The sequence below is a fragment of the Hyla sarda genome, unplaced genomic scaffold (genome assembly GCF_029499605.1).
Source record: "Hyla sarda isolate aHylSar1 unplaced genomic scaffold, aHylSar1.hap1 scaffold_2314, whole genome shotgun sequence".
Taxonomy (NCBI): Eukaryota; Metazoa; Chordata; class Amphibia; order Anura; family Hylidae; genus Hyla; species Hyla sarda.
This window is the reverse complement of record NW_026608996.1, coordinates 1-26,988: the sequence shown is the minus strand read 5'-3', so window position 1 is coordinate 26,988 and position 26,988 is coordinate 1. Positions and strand designations below refer to the sequence as shown.

The 26,988-nt window shown below is 44.8% G+C and overlaps 8 non-coding genes and 3 pseudogenes across 8 annotated transcripts; all 11 read left to right on the top strand.

The window, feature by feature from the left end:
- Positions 1 to 1,765: 1,765 nt before the first annotated feature.
- LOC130322294 (U2 spliceosomal RNA) lies at positions 1,766 to 1,956 on the top strand. Its single transcript, XR_008867836.1, has one exon. It is a non-coding gene; the product is annotated as a U2 spliceosomal RNA (small nuclear RNA).
- Positions 1,957 to 4,060: 2,104 nt separating this feature from the next.
- On the top strand, positions 4,061 to 4,251 carry LOC130322292 (U2 spliceosomal RNA). The gene has a single exon (XR_008867835.1). It is a non-coding gene; the product is annotated as a U2 spliceosomal RNA (small nuclear RNA).
- A 2,086-nt stretch (positions 4,252 to 6,337) lies between these two features.
- LOC130322308 (U2 spliceosomal RNA) lies at positions 6,338 to 6,470 on the top strand (annotated as a pseudogene).
- Positions 6,471 to 11,508: 5,038 nt separating this feature from the next.
- Positions 11,509 to 11,700, top strand: LOC130322302 (U2 spliceosomal RNA). Its single transcript, XR_008867844.1, has one exon. It is a non-coding gene; the product is annotated as a U2 spliceosomal RNA (small nuclear RNA).
- Positions 11,701 to 13,784: 2,084 nt separating this feature from the next.
- LOC130322301 (U2 spliceosomal RNA) lies at positions 13,785 to 13,975 on the top strand. Its single transcript, XR_008867843.1, has one exon. It is a non-coding gene; the product is annotated as a U2 spliceosomal RNA (small nuclear RNA).
- A 2,093-nt stretch (positions 13,976 to 16,068) lies between these two features.
- On the top strand, positions 16,069 to 16,205 carry LOC130322307 (U2 spliceosomal RNA; annotated as a pseudogene).
- Positions 16,206 to 17,640: 1,435 nt separating this feature from the next.
- On the top strand, positions 17,641 to 17,824 carry LOC130322305 (U2 spliceosomal RNA). The gene has a single exon (XR_008867846.1). It is a non-coding gene; the product is annotated as a U2 spliceosomal RNA (small nuclear RNA).
- Positions 17,825 to 19,909: 2,085 nt separating this feature from the next.
- On the top strand, positions 19,910 to 20,100 carry LOC130322311 (U2 spliceosomal RNA). Its single transcript, XR_008867849.1, has one exon. It is a non-coding gene; the product is annotated as a U2 spliceosomal RNA (small nuclear RNA).
- Positions 20,101 to 22,193: 2,093 nt separating this feature from the next.
- LOC130322310 (U2 spliceosomal RNA) lies at positions 22,194 to 22,384 on the top strand. Its single transcript, XR_008867848.1, has one exon. It is a non-coding gene; the product is annotated as a U2 spliceosomal RNA (small nuclear RNA).
- A 2,093-nt stretch (positions 22,385 to 24,477) lies between these two features.
- Positions 24,478 to 24,668, top strand: LOC130322309 (U2 spliceosomal RNA). The gene has a single exon (XR_008867847.1). It is a non-coding gene; the product is annotated as a U2 spliceosomal RNA (small nuclear RNA).
- A 2,098-nt stretch (positions 24,669 to 26,766) lies between these two features.
- Positions 26,767 to 26,903, top strand: LOC130322306 (U2 spliceosomal RNA; annotated as a pseudogene).
- Positions 26,904 to 26,988: the final 85 nt, after the last annotated feature.

Here is a 26,988-nt window from a genome sequence, read left to right as displayed (position 1 = left end):
TTAATGCTTATGAAGAAATATAAAATCTCATCCCTTCCCCAATATCGCGCCACACCCCTACCCCTTAATTCCCTGGTTGAACTTGATGGACATATGTCTTTTTTCGACCGTACTAACTATGTAACTATGTAACATAACATGGGGGGGGGGGTCTCCTGGCTGTTCACACAGGTGTGTCATTGCTGTACATTGACCATGCATTGCTTCTGTGGTATTGCAAAGGCAAAGACAAATGCTTCCAGCCATCCATTGCACTAATGGATTGGTCATCAGCTGGCTGTCTATGTCCCGCATCAATATAGACCAAAGTACAGAGGGTTAGGCTATGCTATTGTGCACCTACCTGATGCATCAGAAGGTGCGAGGCCCTTGCTAAATTCTGTGCACAGACTTTGAGATCTATGCTTTAGACTGTATCTAAACCTGCTCCAACATGGACTGACATTCTGGCCTACTTTCAGCCGATGCGACTTGTCTGTCGCTGAACAGTCGCTTTTTATGTATTCAGCACCTATGTATAATGTTGTAAAAATGCTCTAGAAGCTAAAGTCGCAGAAATGTCGCACATATTTGGCCTGCAACTTTCTGTGCGACAAATTCAGACAGGAAAAATCAGTATAAATCCTTAGAAAATTATCCCCCAGTGTCTCCATCTGCTGGCGGTATTGAATAAGCATTGCTGCACTGATGGGGTATGCATTAGACGAAAAAAAAGAAGAAAAAGAAGAATAATACGCCCAGAAAAGAGGCGAAAAGGAGAAAAACGTAAAAAAACGTGAAAAAAAAGTAAGAGGAAGAGAAGGGAAAAAAAGGTGGAAATGGGTTTAAAAGTGATTTCGGCGGAGAAATATATATATATATATATATATATATATATATATATATATATATACGCGCACACACACACATATATATAAACGTATTCTCCGTTGAGATATTGCAGCCGCTGCTGTGTCCAGGCCCAGGAGCCTTAGCACTGTGCTATGATGTCACTCAATACCACTGACATCACTAGGTGTAAACAACATCTCTCCTTTGCTGTGTATGTGACTATGGAGCTGTTTGGTGATGTCGTCTATTACGGCCTTCATAGAAGCAACAGGAGATTGTTGCATCCATCTAGAACCCTCAGAACTACAGTGCTATGATGTCACTCACTTCCACAGGCCTTGCAGAGTGTAAACAACAACAACCCAGCTTTGTTGTGTATGTAACCATAGGGATTTGTGATGTCACCTAGAACCTTCACAGCAGCGACAGCTTTATGAGGAGCATCAGCACTGCTCTGCCTGAGCAGAACCATCACCGCCATAGGTTGTCAAATAACCCGGATTTAACCCACACAGGTAAGTCCAATGGGGTGCAGGCATGTCCTCTATGCTTACAGCTTCCCGTGGGTGTTGGTTTGATACCGTTTGGGGACAGCCAAGGAGGCATCTGCAGGCAACAAAGGTAGGTGTGTGCTTGTGTGTGTGTTTCCTATGCAGATCCTAAGCCCAGTGTCACATGCAAGTAGGAGGAGTAAGAAGGGTTCCTGGCAAATCCGGGTTATGGATTGCATTTAAAAAGGCCCCGTGGGAGTGCAATGGGCCCCTGTCTTGCTGCTTAGCAATAATGGTATGGGTTTAGGTTCTGCTGTGTGTACTGGTGGTTGACTGCCCCCCAGCCCAGAGTGTGCATGGAAAATTGTCTGGCAGCCTCCCTGACAGCAAGCAGTGATAGTGCCCATGAAGGGGACCTTGTTGGGCCCGCCCCTTTCACGGTTATCGCTTCTCGGCCTTTTGGCTAAGATCAAGTGTAGTATCTGTTCTTATCAGTTTAATATCTGATACGTCCCCTATCTGGGGACCATATATTAAATGGATTTTTGAGAACGGGGGCTGATTTCGAAGCTTGCTTCCGTCGCCCTATGCATTGACCCGATATGGCAGTATCTTCGGGTACAGTGCACCACCCCCTTACAGGGTTAAAAAGAAAGATTCCTACTTTCATTGCTACCTGCTTGCTGGCTAGCCAGCTAGCCAGCCCTGTGGGCCTTGCTGCTGCTGCTTCTGCAGCCAAAAAACAAAAGGTGGTGCTGCTGCTGCTTCTGCTGCTTCTGCTTCTGCTTGTGTCTGGCCGCTGTTGGAGCGTCCAGGCACAGGACTTCTGCTGCTGCTGACTAAATGGCCTCCTTAATTGGATCATTTGAGTAGCCAGCACACCTGTGCAGGTAGGGCATGACATGATAGGCAGCTGCCTTGATAGCGGGTGGGTGCTGAATGTTCCTAATTGACAAAATAAGATTAATGCTTATGAAGAAATATAAAATCTCATCCCTTCCCCAATATCGCGCCACACCCCTACCCCTTAATTCCCTGGTTGAACTTGATGAACTTGATGGACATATGTCTTTTTTCGACCGTACTAACTATGTAACTATGTAACATAACATGGGGGGGGGGGGTCTCCTGGCTGTTCACACAGGTGTGTCATTGCTGTACATTGACCATGCATTGCTTCTGTGGTATTGCAAAGGCAAAGACAAATGCTTCCAGCATCCATTGCACTAATGGATTGGTCATCAGCTGGCTGTCTATGTCCCGCATCAATATAGACCAAAGTACAGAGGGTTAGGCTATGCTATTGTGCACCTACCTGATGCATCAGAAGGTGCGAGGCCCTTGCTAAATTCTGTGCACAGACTTTGAGATCTATGCTTTAGACTGTATCTAACCTGCTCCAACATGGACTGACATTCTGGCCTACTTTCAGCCGATGCGACTTGTCTGTCGCTGAACAGTCGCTTTTTATGTATTCAGCACCTATGTATAATGTTGTAAAAATGCTCTAGAAGCTAAAGTCGCAGAAATGTCGCACATATTTGGCCTGCAACTTTCTGTGCGACAAATTCAGACAGGAAAAATCAGTATAAATCCTTAGAAAATTATCCCCCAGTGTCTCCATCTGCTGGCGGTATTGAATAAGCATTGCTGCACTGATGGGGTATGCATTAGACGAAAAAAAAGAAGAAAAAGAAGAATAATACGCCCAGAAAAGAGGCGAAAAGGAGAAAAACGTAAAAAAACGTGAAAAAAAAGTAAGAGGAAGAGAAGGGAAAAAAAGGTGGAAATGGGTTTAAAAGTGATTTCGGCGGAGAAATATATATATATATATATATATATATATATATATATATATATATATACGCGCACACACACACATATATATAAACGTATTCTCCGTTGAGATATTGCAGCCGCTGCTGTGTCCAGGCCCAGGAGCCTTAGCACTGTGCTATGATGTCACTCAATACCACTGACATCACTAGGTGTAAACAACATCTCTCCTTTGCTGTGTATGTGACTATGGAGCTGTTTGGTGATGTCGTCTATTACGGCCTTCATAGAAGCAACAGGAGATTGTTGCATCCATCTAGGAACCCTCAGAACTACAGTGCTATGATGTCACTCACTTCCACAGGCCTTGCAGAGTGTAAACAACAACAACCCAGCTTTGTTGTGTATGTAACCATAGGGATTTGTGATGTCACCTAGAACCTTCACAGCAGCGACAGCTTTATGAGGAGCATCAGCACTGCTCTGCCTGAGCAGAACCATCACCGCCATAGGTTGTCAAATAACCCGGATTTAACCCACACAGGTAAGTCCAATGGGGTGCAGGCATGTCCTCTATGCTTACAGCTTCCCGTGGGTGTTGGTTTGATACCGTTTGGGGACAGCCAAGGAGGCATCTGCAGGCAACAAAGGTAGGTGTGTGCTTGTGTGTGTGTTTCCTATGCAGATCCTAAGCCCAGTGTCACATGCAAGTAGGAGGAGTAAGAAGGGTTCCTGGCAAATCCGGGTTATGGATTGCATTTAAAAAGGCCCCGTGGGAGTGCAATGGGCCCCTGTCTTGCTGCTTAGCAATAATGGTATGGGTTTAGGTTCTGCTGTGTGTACTGGTGGTGACTGCCCCCCAGCCCAGAGTGTGCATGGAAAATTGTCTGGCAGCCTCCCTGACAGCAAGCAGTGATAGTGCCCATGAAGGGGACCTTGTTGGGCCCGCCCCTTTCACGGTTATCGCTTCTCGGCCTTTTGGCTAAGATCAAGTGTAGTATCTGTTCTTATCAGTTTAATATCTGATACGTCCCCTATCTGGGGACCATATATTAAATGGATTTTTGAGAACGGGGGCTGATTTCGAAGCTTGCTTCCGTCGCCCTATGCATTGACCCGATATGGCAGTATCTTCGGGTACAGTGCACCACCCCCTTACAGGGTTAAAAAGAAAGATTCCTACTTTCATTGCTACCTGCTTGCTGGCTAGCCAGCTAGCCAGCCCTGTGGGCCTTGCTGCTGCTGCTTCTGCAGCCAAAAACAAAAGGTGGTGCTGCTGCTGCTTCTGCTGCTTCTGCTTCTGCTTGTGTCTGGCGCTGTTGGAGCGTCCAGGCACAGGACTTCTGCTGCTGCTGACTAAATGGCCTCCTTAATTGGATCATTTGAGTAGCCAGCACACCTGTGCAGGTAGGGCATGACATGATAGGCAGCTGCCTTGATAGCGGGTGGTGCTGAATGTTCCTAATTGACAAAATAAGATTAATGCTTATGAAGAAATATAAAATCTCATCCCTTCCCCAATATCGCGCCACACCCCTACCCTTAATTCCCTGGTTGAACTTGATGGACATATGTCTTTTTCGACCGTACTAACTATGTAACTATGTAACATAACATGGGGGGGGGGTCTCCTGGCTGTTCACACAGGTGTGTCATTGCTGTACATTGACCATGCATTGCTTCTGTGGTATTGCAAAGGCAAAGACAAATGCTTCCAGCCATCCATTGCACTAATGGATTGGTCATCAGCTGGCTGTCTATGTCCCGCATCAATATAGACCAAAGTACAGAGGGTTAGGCTATGCTATTGTGCACCTACCTGATGCATCAGAAGGTGCGAGGCCCTTGCTAAATTCTGTGCACAGACTTTGAGATCTATGCTTTAGACTGTATCTAAACCTGCTCCAACATGGACTGACATTCTGGCCTACTTTCAGCCGATGCGACTTGTCTGTCGCTGAACAGTCGCTTTTTATGTATTCAGCACCTATGTATAATGTTGTAAAAATGCTCTAGAAGCTAAAGTCGCAGAAATGTCGCACATATTTGGCCTGCAACTTTCTGTGCGACAAATTCAGACAGGAAAAATCAGTATAAATCCTTAGAAAATTATCCCCAGTGTCTCCATCTGCTGGCGGTATTGAATAAGCATTGCTGCACTGATGGGGTATGCATTAGACGAAAAAAAAGAAGAAAAAGAAGAATAATACGCCCAGAAAAGAGGCGAAAGGAGAAAAACGTAAAAAAACGTGAAAAAAAAGTAAGAGGAAGAGAAGGGAAAAAAAGGTGGAAATGGGTTTAAAAGTGATTTCGGCGGAGAAATATATATATATATATATATATATATATATATATATATATATATACGCGCACACACACACATATATATAAACGTATTCTCCGTTGAGATATTGCAGCCGCTGCTGTGTCCAGGCCCAGGAGCCTTAGCACTGTGCTATGATGTCACTCAATACCACTGACATCACTAGGTGTAAACAACATCTCTCCTTTGCTGTGTATGTGACTATGGAGCTGTTTGGTGATGTCGTCTATTACGGCCTTCATAGAAGCAACAGGAGATTGTTGCATCCATCTAGAACCCTCAGAACTACAGTGCTATGATGTCACTCACTTCCACAGGCCTTGCAGAGTGTAAACAACAACAACCCAGCTTTGTTGTGTATGTAACCATAGGGATTTGTGATGTCACCTAGAACCTTCACAGCAGCGACAGCTTTATGAGGAGCATCAGCACTGCTCTGCCTGAGCAGAACCATCACCGCCATAGGTTGTCAAATAACCCGGATTTAACCCACACAGGTAAGTCCAATGGGGTGCAGGCATGTCCTCTATGCTTACAGCTTCCCGTGGGTGTTGGTTTGATACCGTTTGGGGACAGCCAAGGAGGCATCTGCAGGCAACAAAGGTAGGTGTGTGCTTGTGTGTGTGTTTCCTATGCAGATCCTAAGCCCAGTGTCACATGCAAGTAGGAGGAGTAAGAAGGGTTCCTGGCAAATCCGGGTTATGGATTGCATTTAAAAAGGCCCCGTGGGAGTGCAATGGGCCCCTGTCTTGCTGCTTAGCAATAATGGTATGGGTTTAGGTTCTGCTGTGTGTACTGGTGGTTGACTGCCCCCCAGCCCAGAGTGTGCATGGAAAATTGTCTGGCAGCCTCCCTGACAGCAAGCAGTGATAGTGCCCATGAAGGGGACCTTGTTGGGCCCGCCCCTTTCACGGTTATCGCTTCTCGGCCTTTTGGCTAAGATCAAGTGTAGTAATACAGGAGATCTGGTCAGAAGGTACTCGGGTACCCCTCTCCTCGGCCTTGTGGGATCGCCCAGGTTTATTGCCTGGGCTTCACCCACTTGTTGCTATTGGGGAGAGGGCCTAGTCCCAGGGTAACGAGTAGCGATCGCCTCTCAAGACCTTCGGGTGGAGAGAGGTTAGAACCATGGATGATGATCCGGATCCAGGTTCTGTGCCGGCATACGCAAGGATCAAAAACACCGTGAGAGTCATTCTCACGGATGATACCAAAAGGGCGGACGATTTGAAATTCGTAGTAGAGGACGTGCTCGGAGGAGTTTTCGGAATACAGAAGGGCGAGATATTGGCAATCCAGGACTACCCGAAGCGTAAAATTTTTGATGTGACATTCACACAAAATGGCATCCACAGAGATTTTGTTACCAGAGCTGCTGCGAGTAAAGACAAAAAGCTTCAGGGTGTCCGGATTATTGAGCACGTTCTAGACGATATTAAGCTGGTGGTAGTAAAGATGTATTCCCCTTTCGCCAACCTACACGATGTTGAGTTGTTTTTACAAGTCTATTTTAGTAAGGTTGAGTGCAGAGGAAAAATCATGAACAGCTGTGGCATCTGGACATCTAAGTGGAGATTTCAGGTTACATGCAAAAAAGATGACAGATTGCCAGGGGGAATACAACTACCACCAGCTCGTTTCAAAATAAATAATATGTGTGGCGACCTCTTTTATGCGGGGATGCCAAGCTACTGCAGGAAGTGTCACAGATATGGACACACAAAAGAAAACTGTGAAAGTACATGCAAAAAATGTGGTAGCACACAGCACGAGACAGAGAAATGCACAAGAGGAGGGAGGTGCAATTTCTGTCAACAATTCGGTCACCTTTTCTCCTCTTGTCCCCACAGACATAGGACGGAGCAGCAGTGGCAACCCTGGAGGCAGCAAGGACAGCAACCGGGACACCAGCCGAGGCAAGCAGAGCCAGTGATTACCCCCCCACAAGAGGTAAGCGGTGAGATGGAGAAGGAGAAAGACCCCCCTCAGGCAAAAGGAGGGGACCCTAAAGAGCAGAGGATGGCCAAAAAACGTGCAAGTGGTGAAAAAACTGGCCCCCAGGAGCATGCTGGGTTAAGAGAGGAGCGGACGGCGGCCGAATCCGCTCCTCAGCAACCTCTGGCTCAGGGTCCCCCTGAGAGCGATGATCCGGGTGGAGAGGTGAAGGTTAAAAGGCGGAGGGGCTCCAAAAGACTCTATTCGGAGGCGGTCCAGGGGGAGCCGATGGAAGTACCTGCGGATGCAGGGAACCCAAGTGACGTTCCTCCACAGGTCCCCATAGGGGATACCCCCCCTCCTCCCTGCCAGGAGGAGGTTTCAGGGGTGACCGTCTCTGAGGTACCAGAGACGGAACTAAGTGAACACCCGACCCCTATGGAGGGGCAAGAGGTGGAAGAACCCAATGAGTCTGGAGCCCTGATTGCCAGGATGCCCGAGAACAACTATGCCTCAATCATGATGGAGGAGGGGGGTCGGCTGAGTGATGGTGCCTCCTCTCCTGCTTCCTCTATGCGTACAGTTGAGTCAGATTTTGGGGGGTATGAGGCTTCGGAGGGGGAATCAGAGGTGTAAGACGTTTTCTTGTACATTCCCATGGCTGAGTTGTCCGGTCTGTCCTTGAACGTGAGAAGTGTGAGCGCCAGAGTAAGAAGGGTTGCCCTATTTAATTACTTGTCGGTTTTTGCTGCTTCCGTCCTTTTCCTGCAGGAATGTGGCATCCCGCACAGATTAAATTATAAAGAATATGAAGATGATTGGGTGCACGGTCCATCAGTCTGGTCTGGATCAAATGAGTCCAGATCAGCAGGGGTCGCCATACTTTTTAAAGGGAACGTTTTAATTGAGAGTTTTAACGAAATTTTACCAGGCAGAATTTTATTGGTCAGCGCTTTTATTAATGGTATTAAATGGCAGTTTTTAAATTTTTATGGTTCTCCTGATAAGAATGAAAGAATAAAAATGTTGGAGATTTTACCCCTTTTTATTAACAATTCTAGTCCTCTTGTTTTATCAGGTGATTTTAATTGTATTTTAAGGGGAGAACGCCGTTTTTCGAACGCAGTGAGTAGGAACTATGATAAGACGTCTTTTATGTTAAAAAACTTGATTTTAGATTTTAATCTCACTGATGTTTTTAAAAAATGTAATTTTAACGTACCAGAGGAAGACGGTGTTACCTGGAGCAATGCAAGCTGTAGCTCCAGGATAGATTTTATTTTTTGTTCTTATCAAGTACTGCCTTTTAACTGTGATCTTTTTACCAATGTTTTTTCTGACCATAAATTATTGTATTTTAAAGTTAAAAGTGATTTTAAAAGGAGAACTGGTAGGAATGCCTGGAAGTTAAACGTGTCCCTTTTAGAAGATCCGCAGGTTTTATCAGATTTTATCACCTTTTACAAGGAATGCAGACGAGTAAAAGACCCCAACACTCCCACCAGTATCTGGTGGGAAAAAATGAAACTAAAAATAAAAGAATTTTTTATCCGTGTTGGGGTTAGGAAAGCTAAAGAAAAACGTGAATTTTATAATATCCTAAATACTCGTCTGCAAACCCTGTACAAATTCAGAGCACATGGGATGGAGGTGGAGAAGGAGGTACATGATCTTAAAAAAGAAATAACTAAGTGCCTGGAGCAGAAAGGAAAAGAAATTATCTTTAGGTCTCGAATACAGCATCTTGAGGAAAACGAGACCTGCTCCAGGTATTTTTTTAAGAAAATACATGAAAATAGAAGGTTAATAGAAAACATTGAAGGAGTGAATGATGTACAGGGTATTTTAAAAAAGGTGCAAGAGTTTTATGCGGATCTTTTTAATGTAAAACACATTGATGAATGTTTTATGAATGACTCGTTAAAGGAGATCACCAATTTTTTAGATCCTGTCTCACAGTCTTTTTTATTGCAGAATATTTCAGAGCAGGAGATTTTAGAGACCGTCAAGAGTTTTAAAACAGGTAAAGTGCCTGGGCCGGATGGTATACCCATTGAATTTTATGTTACTTTTTATGGTATTTTAAAAGAAGATTTGTTCTCCCTTTTTACGGAAGTCTTTAAGTCTAAAATCCTCCCAGGCTCATGGAAGAAGGGTGATGTCTCCCTGCTATTCAAAAAGGGAGACCGGTCGGAACTCAAAAACTGGAGACCAATCACCCTTCTGAACTGCGACTATAAAATAATGGCGAAACTGTGTGCTAACCGCTTAAAGAACGTAATCCATAAAATAATTCATACAAACCAAGTCTGTGGGGTGCCTGGGAGGAGTTTATGGGAGAACCTAAACCTTTTAAAGGATGTAATTAGCGACACCAAATTAAGAAAAGGAAAGCTGGCGGTTTTATCCATAGATTTTGAAAAAGCTTTCGACAGGGTGTCACATTTTTATCTTTTTAAGGTTTTAGAGAAAATGGGTATACCTGATGGCTTTTTATTGTCTCTTAGAGCTTTTTATGATAACTGTACTAGTAAAATTTTAGTAAATGGTTTTAAGACACAGGGCGTGATTTTAAATTCCGGAGTGAAGCAGGGGTGTCCCTTGTCCCCACTACTCTTCATTTGCGCAATAGAGCCTCTTTTATGTACAATACGAAAGGATAAGCAGATCCATGGAGTCCCCCTGCCAGGAGGAGGGGGACTAGAGGCGAAGGTAGTGGGGTACATGGACGATGTTGCGGTGTTTTGCAGGGACACCCCATCGCTTCAGAAGACGCTAAAACAGATTCAATATTTTAATTGTGCCTCCGGTTTTAAAGTCAATTTTAACAAAAGTAACATTTTAAACATAGGCGGAATGCCTTTGTATGATGTGCCCGTCCCTGTGTCTGAGTCGGTGCAGATTTTAGGTGTCTCCTTTGACGAGTCTAATAATGGTTTTAATAGCTGGGACTTGGTGGCTCAAAAAATAAATAAGAAAATATGTATGTGGAACATGCGAGAACTTACAATGGAAGGGAAGGTTTTAATTACAAAAATGGTGCTTTTACCTATTTTATTGTATTTAAGTCTGGTTTTCCCACCCCCCGAAATGGTTCTAAAGAAAATAACAAAAGCTTGTTTTACTTTCTTTTGGAGTTCTAAGAGCGAAAAATTAAAGAGACAAATTGTGATAAAACCGAACTCCAGGGGCGGTAAGGATTTTCCAGATTTTAAAGCTTTCCTTTTAATAAAGTTTTTTAGCATGTGTTTTACTACCGTTTTTAAAGATAGCTACTGGTCTTATTTTGTTCGTTTTAATACTGGTTATTTTATGCGGAGGAACGGCTGGTTTTCTACAGTTTTAAGTTGCCCTTATTCTTTGAATTTACCCCCTCAATACATGATTTTAGGAAAAATTTTAAACTTATATAATTTTAAAGGTAAAAGTGTTCAGGATCTGTGCAATAGCAAAAAACTACTAAAGGAAATAAAAGAAACCAGTACCGTGACTCCCATCAAAAATTTTAACGAACAGAAGTGTATACAGATTTGGAAGATGTTGAGTATTAATTATCTTTTTAATTCACAGAAGGACCTGGCCTGGAGCTGCGCACACGAGTGTCTTCCATGCCGGGCATTCCAGCACCGAAGAGGATTATCCAACTCTGCAACCTGCCCGAGGGAGGGATGCCGACAAGAGGAGACCGTGCACCATCTAATATGGACTTGTTTTTACTCGCAGAAAATATGGACAAAGATACTCCCTCTGGTAAAAAGGATAACTGGACTAAAAGACTTAAATATTGCAGTGGTTTTTTATGGTTGCCTGGAATGCCCAACACGGACTCAAGAGACTATTGCATGGAAGATCATAAACTGTGTGAAGGCAGCTCTGTGGAAGGCCAGGAATATTTTATTGTTCAAGCATGAGGTTTTATCTGTGAAGGACATTTTATCTATCTGTTTTTATGAAATGTACCAGTACTATCTTTTAGACAAGAAGAGATTTCCGCTTTTATCTAGAAAATGGTTTTTAAAAGAATGGAATTCTATCTTGTAAAGCCACCAAGTGCCCATTTTATGTTTTAATATGTTGTAAATATGTTATTTATATGTAACTGTATTTATTGACATATTTGCACAACTTTGTTAACATTATTTAATTTTTAATAAAGTTTGCCCCCGTAAGGGTAGTCAAGTTAAAAAAAAATCTGTTCTTATCAGTTTAATATCTGATACGTCCCCTATCTGGGGACCATATATTAAATGGATTTTTGAGAACGGGGGCTGATTTCGAAGCTTGCTTCCGTCGCCCTATGCATTGACCCGATATGGCAGTATCTTCGGGTACAGTGCACCACCCCCTTACAGGGTTAAAAAGAAAGATTCCTACTTTCATTGCTACCTGCTTGCTGGCTAGCCAGCTAGCCAGCCCTGTGGGCCTTGCTGCTGCTGCTTCTGCAGCCAAAAAACAAAAGGTGGTGCTGCTGCTGCTTCTGCTGCTTCTGCTTCTGCTTGTGTCTGGCCGCTGTTGGAGCGTCCAGGCACAGGACTTCTGCTGCTGCTGACTAAATGGCCTCCTTAATTGGATCATTTGAGTAGCCAGCACACCTGTGCAGGTAGGGCATGACATGATAGGCAGCTGCCTTGATAGCGGGTGGGTGCTGAATGTTCCTAATTGACAAAATAAGATTAATGCTTATGAAGAAATATAAAATCTCATCCCTTCCCCAATATCGCGCCACACCCCTACCCCTTAATTCCCTGGTTGAACTTGATGGACATATGTCTTTTTTCGACCGTACTAACTATGTAACTATGTAACATAACATGGGGGGGGGGGGGTCTCCTGGCTGTTCACACAGGTGTGTCATTGCTGTACATTGACCATGCATTGCTTCTGTGGTATTGCAAAGGCAAAGACAAATGCTTCCAGCCATCCATTGCACTAATGGATTGGTCATCAGCTGGCTGTCTATGTCCCGCATCAATATAGACCAAAGTACAGAGGGTTAGGCTATGCTATTGTGCACCTACCTGATGCATCAGAAGGTGCGAGGCCCTTGCTAAATTCTGTGCACAGACTTTGAGATCTATGCTTTAGACTGTATCTAAACCTGCTCCAACATGGACTGACATTCTGGCCTACTTTCAGCCGATGCGACTTGTCTGTCGCTGAACAGTCGCTTTTTATGTATTCAGCACCTATGTATAATGTTGTAAAAATGCTCTAGAAGCTAAAGTCGCAGAAATGTCGCACATATTTGGCCTGCAACTTTCTGTGCGACAAATTCAGACAGGAAAAATCAGTATAAATCCTTAGAAAATTATCCCCCAGTGTCTCCATCTGCTGGCGGTATTGAATAAGCATTGCTGCACTGATGGGGTATGCATTAGACGAAAAAAAAGAAGAAAAAGAAGAATAATACGCCCAGAAAAGAGGCGAAAAGGAGAAAAACGTAAAAAAACTTGAAAAAAAAGTAAGAGGAAGAGAAGGGAAAAAAAGGTGGAAATGGGTTTAAAAGTGATTTCGGCGGAGAAATATATATATATATATATATATATATATATATACGCGCACACACACACATATATATAAACGTATTCTCCGTTGAGATATTGCAGCCGCTGCTGTGTCCAGGCCCAGGAGCCTTAGCACTGTGCTATGATGTCACTCAATACCACTGACATCACTAGGTGTAAACAACATCTCTCCTTTGCTGTGTATGTGACTATGGAGCTGTTTGGTGATGTCGTCTATTACGGCCTTCATAGAAGCAACAGGAGATTGTTGCATCCATCTAGAACCCTCAGAACTACAGTGCTATGATGTCACTCACTTCCACAGGCCTTGCAGAGTGTAAACAACAACAACCCAGCTTTGTTGTGTATGTAACCATAGGGATTTGTGATGTCACCTAGAACCTTCACAGCAGCGACAGCTTTATGAGGAGCATCAGCACTGCTCTGCCTGAGCAGAACCATCACCGCCATAGGTTGTCAAATAACCCGGATTTAACCCACACAGGTAAGTCCAATGGGGTGCAGGCATGTCCTCTATGCTTACAGCTTCCCGTGGGTGTTGGTTTGATACCGTTTGGGGACAGCCAAGGAGGCATCTGCAGGCAACAAAGGTAGGTGTGTGCTTGTGTGTGTGTTTCCTATGCAGATCCTAAGCCCAGTGTCACATGCAAGTAGGAGGAGTAAGAAGGGTTCCTGGCAAATCCGGGTTATGGATTGCATTTAAAAAGGCCCCGTGGGAGTGCAATGGGCCCCTGTCTTGCTGCTTAGCAATAATGGTATGGGTTTAGGTTCTGCTGTGTGTACTGGTGGTTGACTGCCCCCCAGCCCAGAGTGTGCATGGAAAATTGTCTGGCAGCCTCCCTGACAGCAAGCAGTGATAGTGCCCATGAAGGGGACCTTGTTGGGCCCGCCCCTTTCACGGTTATCGCTTCTCGGCCTTTTGGCTAAGATCAAGTGTAGTATTTGTTCTTATCAGTTTAATATCTGATACGTCCCCTATCTGGGGACCATATATTAAATGGATTTTTGAGAACGGGGGCTGATTTCGAAGCTTGCTTCCGTCGCCCTATGCATTGACCCGATATGGCAGTATCTTCGGGTACAGTGCACCACCCCCTTACAGGGTTAAAAAGAAAGATTCCTACTTTCATTGCTACCTGCTTGCTTGCTGGCTAGCCAGCTAGCCAGCCCTGTGGGCCTTGCTGCTGCTGCTTCTGCAGCCAAAAAACAAAAGGTGGTGCTGCTGCTGCTTCTGCTGCTTCTGCTTCTGCTTGTGTCTGGCCGCTGTTGGAGCGTCCAGGCACAGGACTTCTGCTGCTGCTGACTAAATGGCCTCCTTAATTGGATCATTTGAGTAGCCAGCACACCTGTGCAGGTAGGGCATGACATGATAGGCAGCTGCCTTGATAGCGGGTGGGTGCTGAATGTTCCTAATTGACAAAATAAGATTAATGCTTATGAAGAAATATAAAATCTCATCCCTTCCCCAATATCGCGCCACACCCCTACCCCTTAATTCCCTGGTTGAACTTGATGGACATATGTCTTTTTTCGACCGTACTAACTATGTAACTATGTAACATAACATGGGGGGGGGGTCTCCTGGCTGTTCACACAGGTGTGTCATTGCTGTACATTGACCATGCATTGCTTCTGTGGTATTGCAAAGGCAAAGACAAATGCTTCCAGCCATCCATTGCACTAATGGATTGGTCATCAGCTGGCTGTCTATGTCCCGCATCAATATAGACCAAAGTACAGAGGGTTAGGCTATGCTATTGTGCACCTACCTGATGCATCAGAAGGTGCGAGGCCCTTGCTAAATTCTGTGCACAGACTTTGAGATCTATGCTTTAGACTGTATCTAAACCTGCTCCAACATGGACTGACATTCTGGCCTACTTTCAGCCGATGCGACTTGTCTGTCGCTGAACAGTCGCTTTTTATGTATTCAGCACCTATGTATAATGTTGTAAAAATGCTCTAGAAGCTAAAGTCGCAGAAATGTCGCACATATTTGGCCTGCAACTTTCTGTGCGAAAAATTCAGACAGGAAAAATCAGTATAAATCCTTAGAAAATTATCCCCCAGTGTCTCCATCTGCTGGCGGTATTGAATAAGCATTGCTGCACTGATGGGGTATGCATTAGACGAAAAAAAAGAAGAAAAAGAAGAATAATACGCCCAGAAAAGAGGCGAAAAGGAGAAAAACGTAAAAAAACGTGAAAAAAAAGTAAGAGGAAGAGAAGGGAAAAAAAGGTGGAAATGGGTTTAAAAGTGATTTCGGCGGAGAAATATATATATATATATATATATATATATATATATATATATACGCGCACACACACACATATATATAAACGTATTCTCCGTTGAGATATTGCAGCCGCTGCTGTGTCCAGGCCCAGGAGCCTTAGCACTGTGCTATGATGTCACTCAATACCACTGACATCACTAGGTGTAAACAACATCTCTCCTTTGCTGTGTATGTGACTATGGAGCTGTTTGGTGATGTCGTCTATTACGGCCTTCATAGAAGCAACAGGAGATTGTTGCATCCATCTAGAACCCTCAGAACTACAGTGCTATGATGTCACTCACTTCCACAGGCCTTGCAGAGTGTAAACAACAACAACCCAGCTTTGTTGTGTATGTAACCATAGGGATTTGTGATGTCACCTAGAACCTTCACAGCAGCGACAGCTTTATGAGGAGCATCAGCACTGCTCTGCCTGAGCAGAACCATCACCGCCATAGGTTGTCAAATAACCCGGATTTAACCCACACAGGTAAGTCCAATGGGGTGCAGGCATGTCCTCTATGCTTACAGCTTCCCGTGGGTGTTGGTTTGATACCGTTTGGGGACAGCCAAGGAGGCATCTGCAGGCAACAAAGGTAGGTGTGTGCTTGTGTGTGTGTTTCCTATGCAGATCCTAAGCCCAGTGTCACATGCAAGTAGGAGGAGTAAGAAGGGTTCCTGGCAAATCCGGGTTATGGATTGCATTTAAAAAGGCCCCGTGGGAGTGCAATGGGCCCCTGTCTTGCTGCTTAGCAATAATGGTATGGGTTTAGGTTCTGCTGTGTGTACTGGTGGTTGACTGCCCCCCAGCCCAGAGTGTGCATGGAAAATTGTCTGGCAGCCTCCCTGACAGCAAGCAGTGATAGTGCCCATGAAGGGGACCTTGTTGGGCCCGCCCCTTTCACGGTTATCGCTTCTCGGCCTTTTGGCTAAGATCAAGTGTAGTATCTGCTCACTTGGTCTGGTCAGAGGGTGTCTGGGGTACCCGGCTCCTTGGCCTGGGGGGATCGTCCTTCTTAACGGAGGGACTTCACCCCCCTGCTGCTATTAGGGAGCCGGCTTAGTCCCCAGACAACGGGAGGCGATCACCCTTCACTGCCCACTCTTTGGTGGGGGAGTGTTTTTCTGTCCCTGCCTGGACACGCCTATTGAAGATGGAAGAGATCATGGACACCTCTCAATCTGTTGGAGAGGAGGTTCCTTTTTTTGGGAAGATCAAGAATGGGGTCCGGATCCTGCTGAAAGACCTTGAGAAGAAAAGAAGAGGACTTTCCTTTGTAATGGAGGAAATTCTTTTTGGAGTTTTGGAAATTGCAAAGACACAAATCCTTTCCATGTTGGAATTTCCAAAGAAAGGGTGCTTTGATGTTATTTTGGTTTCCGAAGAGGATTATGATTTATTTTGGAAGAAATTTGAGACAATCAAGTCTGATCCAGTGTGGGAGGGCGTGGAAGTCATTCCCCACTTTCCCAGGAGAGAAAGAATTTTAACGGTGAGGATGTATAGTCCTTACGTCCCTGAGGAGGATATTATAATTCTTTTGACCCAATTTTGTGAGGAAATTGCGCCACTTGGGAAAATTTATAATCAGTATGGAGTCTGGACAACAAAGTGGAGATTTAAAGTAAAGTTCAAGGAAGACGCAGATGGAAGAGTTCTTTATCCCCCTGCCCGTTTTAAAATAGGGGTTATCAATGGAGATATGTTTTTTGCAGGTATGCAGAATTTCTGTAGAAAATGCAAGAAATATGGCCATTTAAAGGAAGAGTGCACCTCAATGTGGTGCCAAAAATGCCAAAAAGAAGGTCATGAAATCGAATCCTGTAGCCAAAAAAGTAAATGTAATTTATGTAACAAAATTGGTCACATGTATGTGAACTGTCCAAAGAGGAAGAAGAAAAGAGAAGAAGAAGTTTCTGAACAAGAGCCAGAAATTAAAAGATCTGTGGTAACCCAAGAGTCAAAAATTGTTGGAAAAGAGATGATAGTAGAAGAAAAGAACATTGGAGAGCATAAGAGTAAAAAGAAAAATGAAGAGCCGGTGAGAGATTTAAGAGGATATTCAGGGTCTTTCCAAACTATTTTGGAGAGAGCTCCAGATGAGGAAAGAGAATTGTTCTTACAGGACCTGGATGATCTATTATCCACCTTTAAAGCCCAGTTGCCTGCAGTAAGAAACAAAGTTTATGATTCTTTTCGCCCTGACGTGGATCGATTTATGGTAACTTATAAAATACCGGCCTGGTTGGCCATCCCAGTAAAAAGGGAAATGGAAAAAGGAAGCTTAACCTATGGTTTAATTGATTACTTGGCAGTTTACGCCCGGAGAAAGGGAATGAATTTGTTATAATTTTGGAATGTTTATTATTTTTATTGTTGTTATAATATTTTATTTCAATTTGTCTTTTTTTAGGAATAAATAAAAGTGTTACCTGATGATGAACAAAACAATCGAGTCCATATAAGATCTTGGAGCTCTGATTGAGTTCTGAGGGCTAACTTAAAAAAAAATCTGTTCTTATCAGTTTAATATCTGATACGTCCCCTATCTGGGGACCATATATTAAATGGATTTTTGAGAACGGGGGCTGATTTCGAAGCTTGCTTCCGTCGCCCTATGCATTGACCCGATATGGCAGTATCTTCGGGTACAGTGCACCACCCCCTTACAGGGTTAAAAAGAAAGATTCCTACTTTCATTGCTACCTGCTTGCTGGCTAGCCAGCTAGCCAGCCCTGTGGGCCTTGCTGCTGCTGCTTCTGCAGCCAAAAAACAAAAGGTGGTGCTGCTGCTGCTTCTGCTGCTTCTGCTTCTGCTTGTGTCTGGCCGCTGTTGGAGCGTCCAGGCACAGGACTTCTGCTGCTGCTGACTAAATGGCCTCCTTAATTGGATCATTTGAGTAGCCAGCACACCTGTGCAGGTAGGGCATGACATGATAGGCAGCTGCCTTGATAGCGGGTGGGTGCTGAATGTTCCTAATTGACAAAATAAGATTAATGCTTATGAAGAAATATAAAATCTCATCCCTTCCCCAATATCGCGCCACACCCCTACCCCTTAATTCCCTGGTTGAACTTGATGGACATATGTCTTTTTTCGACCGTACTAACTATGTAACTATGTAACATAACATGGGGGGGGGGTCTCCTGGCTGTTCACACAGGTGTGTCATTGCTGTACATTGACCATGCATTGCTTCTGTGGTATTGCAAAGGCAAAGACAAATGCTTCCAGCCATCCATTGCACTAATGGATTGGTCATCAGCTGGCTGTCTATGTCCCGCATCAATATAGACCAAAGTACAGAGGGTTAGGCTATGCTATTGTGCACCTACCTGATGCATCAGAAGGTGCGAGGCCCTTGCTAAATTCTGTGCACAGACTTTGAGATCTATGCTTTAGACTGTATCTAAACCTGCTCCAACATGGACTGACATTCTGGCCTACTTTCAGCCGATGCGACTTGTCTGTCGCTGAACAGTCGCTTTTTATGTATTCAGCACCTATGTATAATGTTGTAAAAATGCTCTAGAAGCTAAAGTCGCAGAAATGTCGCACATATTTGGCCTGCAACTTTCTGTGCGACAAATTCAGACAGGAAAAATCAGTATAAATCCTTAGAAAATTATCCCCCAGTGTCTCCATCTGCTGGCGGTATTGAATAAGCATTGCTGCACTGATGGGGTATGCATTAGACGAAAAAAAAGAAGAAAAAGAAGAATAATACGCCCAGAAAAGAGGCGAAAAGGAGAAAAACGTAAAAAAACGTGAAAAAAAAGTAAGAGGAAGAGAAGGGAAAAAAAGGTGGAAATGGGTTTAAAAGTGATTTCGGCGGAGAAATATATATATATATATATATATATATATATATATATACGCGCACACACACACATATATATAAACGTATTCTCCGTTGAGATATTGCAGCCGCTGCTGTGTCCAGGCCCAGGAGCCTTAGCACTGTGCTATGATGTCACTCAATACCACTGACATCACTAGGTGTAAACAACATCTCTCCTTTGCTGTGTATGTGACTATGGAGCTGTTTGGTGATGTCGTCTATTACGGCCTTCATAGAAGCAACAGGAGATTGTTGCATCCATCTAGAACCCTCAGAACTACAGTGCTATGATGTCACTCACTTCCACAGGCCTTGCAGAGTGTAAACAACAACAACCCAGCTTTGTTGTGTATGTAACCATAGGGATTTGTGATGTCACCTAGAACCTTCACAGCAGCGACAGCTTTATGAGGAGCATCAGCACTGCTCTGCCTGAGCAGAACCATCACCGCCATAGGTTGTCAAATAACCCGGATTTAACCCACACAGGTAAGTCCAATGGGGTGCAGGCATGTCCTCTATGCTTACAGCTTCCCGTGGGTGTTGGTTTGATACCGTTTGGGGACAGCCAAGGAGGCATCTGCAGGCAACAAAGGTAGGTGTGTGCTTGTGTGTGTGTTTCCTATGCAGATCCTAAGCCCAGTGTCACATGCAAGTAGGAGGAGTAAGAAGGGTTCCTGGCAAATCCGGGTTATGGATTGCATTTAAAAAGGCCCCGTGGGAGTGCAATGGGCCCCTGTCTTGCTGCTTAGCAATAATGGTATGGGTTTAGGTTCTGCTGTGTGTACTGGTGGTTGACTGCCCCCCAGCCCAGAGTGTGCATGGAAAATTGTCTGGCAGCCTCTCTGACAGCAAGCAGTGATAGTGCCCATGAAGGGGACCTTGTTGGGCCCGCCCCTTTCACGGTTATCGCTTCTCGGCCTTTTGGCTAAGATCAAGTGTAGTATCTGTTCTTATCAGTTTAATATCTGATACGTCCCCTATCTGGGGACCATATATTAAATGGATTTTTGAGAACGGGGGCTGATTTCGAAGCTTGCTTCCGTCGCCCTATGCATTGACCCGATATGGCAGTATCTTCGGGTACAGTGCACCACCCCCTTACAGGGTTAAAAAGAAAGATTCCTACTTTCATTGCTACCTGCTTGCTGGCTAGCCAGCTAGCCAGCCCTGTGGGCCTTGCTGCTGCTGCTTCTGCAGCCAAAAAACAAAAGGTGGTGCTGCTGCTGCTTCTGCTGCTTCTGCTTCTGCTTGTGTCTGGCCGCTGTTGGAGCGTCCAGGCACAGGACTTCTGCTGCTGCTGACTAAATGGCCTCCTTAATTGGATCATTTGAGTAGCCAGCACACCTGTGCAGGTAGGGCATGACATGATAGGCAGCTGCCTTGATAGCGGGTGGGTGCTGAATGTTCCTAATTGACAAAATAAGATTAATGCTTATGAAGAAATATAAAATCTCATCCCTTCCCCAATATCGCGCCACACCCCTACCCCTTAATTCCCTGGTTGAACTTGATGGACATATGTCTTTTTTCGACCGTACTAACTATGTAACTATGTAACATAACATGGGGGGGGGGTCTCCTGGCTGTTCACACAGGTGTGTCATTGCTGTACATTGACCATGCATTGCTTCTGTGGTATTGCAAAGGCAAAGACAAATGCTTCCAGCCATCCATTGCACTAATGGATTGGTCATCAGCTGGCTGTCTATGTCCCGCATCAATATAGACCAAAGTACAGAGGGTTAGGCTATGCTATTGTGCACCTACCTGATGCATCAGAAGGTGCGAGGCCCTTGCTAAATTCTGTGCACAGACTTTGAGATCTATGCTTTAGACTGTATCTAAACCTGCTCCAACATGGACTGACATTCTGGCCTACTTTCAGCCGATGCGACTTGTCTGTCGCTGAACAGTCGCTTTTTATGTATTCAGCACCTATGTATAATGTTGTAAAAATGCTCTAGAAGCTAAAGTCGCAGAAATGTCGCACATATTTGGCCTGCAACTTTCTGTGCGACAAATTCAGACAGGAAAAATCAGTATAAATCCTTAGAAAATTATCCCCCAGTGTCTCCATCTGCTGGCGGTATTGAATAAGCATTGCTGCACTGATGGGGTATGCATTAGACGAAAAAAAAGAAGAAAAAGAAGAATAATACGCCCAGAAAAGAGGCGAAAAGGAGAAAAACGTAAAAAAACGTGAAAAAAAAGTAAGAGGAAGAGAAGGGAAAAAAAGGTGGAAATGGGTTTAAAAGTGATTTCGGCGGAGAAATATATATATATATATATATATATATATATATATATATATATATACGCGCACACACACACATATATATAAACGTATTCTCCGTTGAGATATTGCAGCCGCTGCTGTGTCCAGGCCCAGGAGCCTTAGCACTGTGCTATGATGTCACTCAATACCACTGACATCACTAGGTGTAAACAACATCTCTCCTTTGCTGTGTATGTGACTATGGAGCTGTTTGGTGATGTCGTCTATTACGGCCTTCATAGAAGCAACAGGAGATTGTTGCATCCATCTAGAACCCTCAGAACTACAGTGCTATGATGTCACTCACTTCCACAGGCCTTGCAGAGTGTAAACAACAACAACCCAGCTTTGTTGTGTATGTAACCATAGGGATTTGTGATGTCACCTAGAACCTTCACAGCAGCGACAGCTTTATGAGGAGCATCAGCACTGCTCTGCCTGAGCAGAACCATCACCGCCATAGGTTGTCAAATAACCCGGATTTAACCCACACAGGTAAGTCCAATGGGGTGCAGGCATGTCCTCTATGCTTACAGCTTCCCGTGGGTGTTGGTTTGATACCGTTTGGGGACAGCCAAGGAGGCATCTGCAGGCAACAAAGGTAGGTGTGTGCTTGTGTGTGTGTTTCCTATGCAGATCCTAAGCCCAGTGTCACATGCAAGTAGGAGGAGTAAGAAGGGTTCCTGGCAAATCCGGGTTATGGATTGCATTTAAAAAGGCCCCGTGGGAGTGCAATGGGCCCCTGTCTTGCTGCTTAGCAATAATGGTATGGGTTTAGGTTCTGCTGTGTGTACTGGTGGTTGACTGCCCCCCAGCCCAGAGTGTGCATGGAAAATTGTCTGGCAGCCTCCCTGACAGCAAGCAGTGATAGTGCCCATGAAGGGGACCTTGTTGGGCCCGCCCCTTTCACGGTTATCGCTTCTCGGCCTTTTGGCTAAGATCAAGTGTAGTATCTGTTCTTATCAGTTTAATATCTGATACGTCCCCTATCTGGGGACCATATATTAAATGGATTTTTGAGAACGGGGGCTGATTTCGAAGCTTGCTTCCGTCGCCCTATGCATTGACCCGATATGGCAGTATCTTCGGGTACAGTGCACCACCCCCTTACAGGGTTAAAAAGAAAGATTCCTACTTTCATTGCTACCTGCTTGCTGGCTAGCCAGCTAGCCAGCCCTGTGGGCCTTGCTGCTGCTGCTTCTGCAGCCAAAAAACAAAAGGTGGTGCTGCTGCTGCTTCTGCTGCTTCTGCTTCTGCTTGTGTCTGGCCGCTGTTGGAGCGTCCAGGCACAGGACTTCTGCTGCTGCTGACTAAATGGCCTCCTTAATTGGATCATTTGAGTAGCCAGCACACCTGTGCAGGTAGGGCATGACATGATAGGCAGCTGCCTTGATAGCGGGTGGGTGCTGAATGTTCCTAATTGACAAAATAAGATTAATGCTTATGAAGAAATATAAAATCTCATCCCTTCCCCAATATCGCGCCACACCCCTACCCCTTAATTCCCTGGTTGAACTTGATGGACATATGTCTTTTTTCGACCGTACTAACTATGTAACTATGTAACATAACATGGGGGGGGGGTCTCCTGGCTGTTCACACAGGTGTGTCATTGCTGTACATTGACCATGCATTGCTTCTGTGGTATTGCAAAGGCAAAGACAAATGCTTCCAGCCATCCATTGCACTAATGGATTGGTCATCAGCTGGCTGTCTATGTCCCGCATCAATATAGACCAAAGTACAGAGGGTTAGGCTATGCTATTGTGCACCTACCTGATGCATCAGAAGGTGCGAGGCCCTTGCTAAATTCTGTGCACAGACTTTGAGATCTATGCTTTAGACTGTATCTAAACCTGCTCCAACATGGACTGACATTCTGGCCTACTTTCAGCCGATGCGACTTGTCTGTCGCTGAACAGTCGCTTTTTATGTATTCAGCACCTATGTATAATGTTGTAAAAATGCTCTAGAAGCTAAAGTCGCAGAAATGTCGCACATATTTGGCCTGCAACTTTCTGTGCGACAAATTCAGACAGGAAAAATCAGTATAAATCCTTAGAAAATTATCCCCCAGTGTCTCCATCTGCTGGCGGTATTGAATAAGCATTGCTGCACTGATGGGGTATGCATTAGACGAAAAAAAAGAAGAAAAAGAAAAATAATACGCCCAGAAAAGAGGCGAAAAGGAGAAAAACGTAAAAAAACGTGAAAAAAAAGTAAGAGGAAGAGAAGGGAAAAAAAGGTGGAAATGGGTTTAAAAGTGATTTCGGCGGAGAAATATATATATATATATATATATATATATATATATATATATATACGCGCACACACACACACATATATATAAACGTATTCTCCGTTGAGATATTGCAGCCGCTGCTGTGTCCAGGCCCAGGAGCCTTAGCACTGTGCTATGATGTCACTCAATACCACTGACATCACTAGGTGTAAACAACATCTCTCCTTTGCTGTGTATGTGACTATGGAGCTGTTTGGTGATGTCGTCTATTACGGCCTTCATAGAAGCAACAGGAGATTGTTGCATCCATCTAGAACCCTCAGAACTACAGTGCTATGATGTCACTCACTTCCACAGGCCTTGCAGAGTGTAAACAACAACAACCCAGCTTTGTTGTGTATGTAACCATAGGGATTTGTGATGTCACCTAGAACCTTCACAGCAGCGACAGCTTTATGAGGAGCATCAGCACTGCTCTGCCTGAGCAGAACCATCACCGCCATAGGTTGTCAAATAACCCGGATTTAACCCACACAGGTAAGTCCAAGGGGGTGCAGGCATGTCCTCTATGCTTACAGCTTCCCGTGGGTGTTGGTTTGATACCGTTTGGGGACAGCCAAGGAGGCATCTGCAGGCAACAAAGGTAGGTGTGTGCTTGTGTGTGTGTTTCCTATGCAGATCCTAAGCCCAGTGTCACATGCAAGTAGGAGGAGTAAGAAGGGTTCCTGGCAAATCCGGGTTATGGATTGCATTTAAAAAGGCCCCGTGGGAGTGCAATGGGCCCCTGTCTTGCTGCTTAGCAATAATGGTATGGGTTTAGGTTCTGCTGTGTGTACTGGTGGTTGACTGCCCCCCAGCCCAGAGTGTGCATGGAAAATTGTCTGGCAGCCTCCCTGACAGCAAGCAGTGATAGTGCCCATGAAGGGGACCTTGTTGGGCCCGCCCCTTTCACGGTTATCGCTTCTCGGCCTTTTGGCTAAGATCAAGTGTAGTATCTGTTCTTATCAGTTTAATATCTGATACGTCCCCTATCTGGGGACCATATATTAAATGGATTTTTGAGAACGGGGGCTGATTTCGAAGCTTGCTTCCGTCGCCCTATGCATTGACCCGATATGGCAGTATCTTCGGGTACAGTGCACCACCCCCTTACAGGGTTAAAAAGAAAGATTCCTACTTTCATTGCTACCTGCTTGCTTGCTGGCTAGCCAGCTAGCCAGCCCTGTGGGCCTTGCTGCTGCTGCTTCTGCAGCCAAAAAACAAAAGGTGGTGCTGCTGCTGCTTCTGCTGCTTCTGCTTCTGCTTGTGTCTGGCCGCTGTTGGAGCGTCCAGGCACAGGACTTCTGCTGCTGCTGACTAAATGGCCTCCTTAATTGGATCATTTGAGTAGCCAGCACACCTGTGCAGGTAGGGCATGACATGATAGGCAGCTGCCTTGATAGCGGGTGGGTGCTGAATGTTCCTAATTGACAAAATAAGATTAATGCTTATGAAGAAATATAAAATCTCATCCCTTCCCCAATATCGCGCCACACCCCTACCCCTTAATTCCCTGGTTGAACTTGATGGACATATGTCTTTTTTTCGACCGTACTAACTATGTAACTATGTAACATAACATGGGGGGGGGGTCTCCTGGCTGTTCACACAGGTGTGTCATTGCTGTACATTGACCATGCATTGCTTCTGTGGTATTGCAAAGGCAAAGACAAATGCTTCCAGCCATCCATTGCACTAATGGATTGGTCATCAGCTGGCTGTCTATGTCCCGCATCAATATAGACCAAAGTACAGAGGGTTAGGCTATGCTATTGTGCACCTACCTGATGCATCAGAAGGTGCGAGGCCCTTGCTAAATTCTGTGCACAGACTTTGAGATCTATGCTTTAGACTGTATCTAAACCTGCTCCAACATGGACTGACATTCTGGCCTACTTTCAGCCGATGCGACTTGTCTGTCGCTGAACAGTCGCTTTTTATGTATTCAGCACCTATGTATAATGTTGTAAAAATGCTCTAGAAGCTAAAGTCGCAGAAATGTCGCACATATTTGGCCTGCAACTTTCTGTGCGAAAAATTCAGACAGGAAAAATCAGTATAAATCCTTAGAAAATTATCCCCCAGTGTCTCCATCTGCTGGCGGTATTGAATAAGCATTGCTGCACTGATGGGGTATGCATTAGACGAAAAAAAAGAAGAAAAAGAAGAATAATACGCCCAGAAAAGAGGCGAAAAGGAGAAAAACGTAAAAAAACGTGAAAAAAAAGTAAGAGGAAGAGAAGGGAAAAAAAGGTGGAAATGGGTTTAAAAGTGATTTCGGCGGAGAAATATATATATATATATATATATATATATATATATATATATATATACGCGCACACACACACATATATATAAACGTATTCTCCGTTGAGATATTGCAGCCGCTGCTGTGTCCAGGCCCAGGAGCCTTAGCACTGTGCTATGATGTCACTCAATACCACTGACATCACTAGGTGTAAACAACATCTCTCCTTTGCTGTGTATGTGACTATGGAGCTGTTTGGTGATGTCGTCTATTACGGCCTTCATAGAAGCAACAGGAGATTGTTGCATCCATCTAGAACCCTCAGAACTACAGTGCTATGATGTCACTCACTTCCACAGGCCTTGCAGAGTGTAAACAACAACAACCCAGCTTTGTTGTGTATGTAACCATAGGGATTTGTGATGTCACCTAGAACCTTCACAGCAGCGACAGCTTTATGAGGAGCATCAGCACTGCTCTGCCTGAGCAGAACCATCACCGCCATAGGTTGTCAAATAACCCGGATTTAACCCACACAGGTAAGTCCAATGGGGTGCAGGCATGTCCTCTATGCTTACAGCTTCCCGTGGGTGTTGGTTTGATACCGTTTGGGGACAGCCAAGGAGGCATCTGCAGGCAACAAAGGTAGGTGTGTGCTTGTGTGTGTGTTTCCTATGCAGATCCTAAGCCCAGTGTCACATGCAAGTAGGAGGAGTAAGAAGGGTTCCTGGCAAATCCGGGTTATGGATTGCATTTAAAAAGGCCCCGTGGGAGTGCAATGGGCCCCTGTCTTGCTGCTTAGCAATAATGGTATGGGTTTAGGTTCTGCTGTGTGTACTGGTGGTTGACTGCCCCCCAGCCCAGAGTGTGCATGGAAAATTGTCTGGCAGCCTCCCTGACAGCAAGCAGTGATAGTGCCCATGAAGGGGACCTTGTTGGGCCCGCCCCTTTCACGGTTATCGCTTCTCGGCCTTTTGGCTAAGATCAAGTGTAGTATCTGCTCACTTGGTCTGGTCAGAGGGTGTCTGGGGTACCCGGCTCCTTGGCCTGGGGGGATCGTCCTTCTTAACGGAGGGACTTCACCCCCCTGCTGCTATTAGGGAGCCGGCTTAGTCCCCAGACAACGGGAGGCGATCACCCTTCACTGCCCACTCTTTGGTGGGGGAGTGTTTTTCTGTCC